This window comes from Bremia lactucae, assembly GCF_004359215.1.
Source record: "Bremia lactucae strain SF5 chromosome Unknown BlacSF5_NotPlaced_69_SHOA01000026.1_149490bp, whole genome shotgun sequence".
Classification (NCBI taxonomy): domain Eukaryota; phylum Oomycota; class Peronosporomycetes; order Peronosporales; family Peronosporaceae; genus Bremia; species Bremia lactucae.
Window position 1 is genome coordinate 141,478 of NW_027152082.1, and position 1,649 is coordinate 143,126.

Here is a 1,649-nt window from a genome sequence, read left to right on the forward strand (position 1 = left end):
CACCAGATTTATATCTGGCGGATACCATATGTGTTACCCATAATAAATGGGATTTAAACAATTAACTATGTTAAAATAGGATAAAAGGGTATTTTACCCAATAAGTTCAAGTGTGCCACAACAACGGTTCTCCTCTGATGTGTGCCCCATTACAGTAACGATGCGTAATTAAAAGTTGGAATTGAAATAAAACCAACAAGTGCTAACTTACAGAAAGATACATAGTAGTACTTTATGGAATTCTACATCAGTCACTAAAGGGATTGTTGTTCAAGGGTGAGGATGTTGTGACGGTATGTCCCGTTACTTAAATATTATTTCCTATGAAAGGGGATAAGTAATATTATTTCCTTGAGAGAAATAAATAAAGAAGTACAAAATTATTATCTTTTAGTAGTTTGACTTAATGATTTTATATTACCAAAATTGGTAATATTGACGCAATAGGACATAAGTTCTACTGGTTGATTGATTCAAGTTTAATCTAACCCCACCAATCGTTATAAGACGCGATTTGGCGTCGTGCAAGGAGGCGCATTGCATAGTTAGTTGCTAATATATTAAAACAAATATATTAGATAGAAGGTTGTTATGAAAGAACTTAAATAATTAATACAGTTTTACTATTTCCCTATTTTAAAGCAATAGAAGTTACCTTCCTCTGCAAGTCGTGTACGTGAAGTAGTCGAGGCGCCCCACCTTCACTGTAATCAGTCTAGGTTGACTAGAACTGTTATCAGTACTAGCAAAAGGTGCCCGTTACAGTCCGCACACTGGTCGTTGAATTGGTGAATGAGAGGACTGAAGCGGCGCATCATAGACGGCTCGCTGTCCCTTGTTCCTTCCTTTGAATGTAAAATCGACCTCAAAAAAGGGGGATGGGTTAACGGTCTAACTGCCTTATGTTACACGCCCTTTAATAACACTTAACGGGAAGGTCAGTTCATTCGTGTAGCGGTAATTTGCCTATCACTCGGGTGAGGTTTACATAGTGACACCCTTGTGTATGTGATGCACACAGGGGCATTCACATCAAATAGGATACCGTCTGGGACTGACGTCATCTCCGAGCCGACGTATTAAAAAAGGCGTTTGTCAGTTCGAGATGCACGTCTACAGAGATGGCATCTAATCATTGGTAAAAAAGAGGCTTCATAACTAATTATATTAAATAAAAATCAGTCTTCAAAGATAACAAGTGCGCACGAGAAGACGGTCAACTGCTACTGCGGCGAACTTGTTTTAAGGTACAAAGTTCGTTGTGTGAGGTCGCTTAGGCACCAACCAACTACCTCACTGCAGTGAAAGAAGACGGTCAAACAGCTTCCTCGCTGTGCTCGAAGGTGTGTGCCTGGTAGTTGGAGACCGCTTAAGAAGCGCCCGCCTAAAAATAAGCTCTACAAAAAATTTGCAATTCTGCATAAAGTGCGACTTAAAAGCAACATTCGAGACTGTGGTTATCATGCAATTGCTCACCTGCTAAACTTGGATGCTTTGCGGTAAATTGACAGCATTTTTTAGAACGCCTTTGATGAAATGAAAAACTAGCTAAGTTGGGAAAGCAATGGAAACACCAGTAACCAACTGGTTTGCTTCTCCTGAATGTGCTTTTCTTGCAGCTACCTGCTATTCAAGGCAAGTGGTTATTT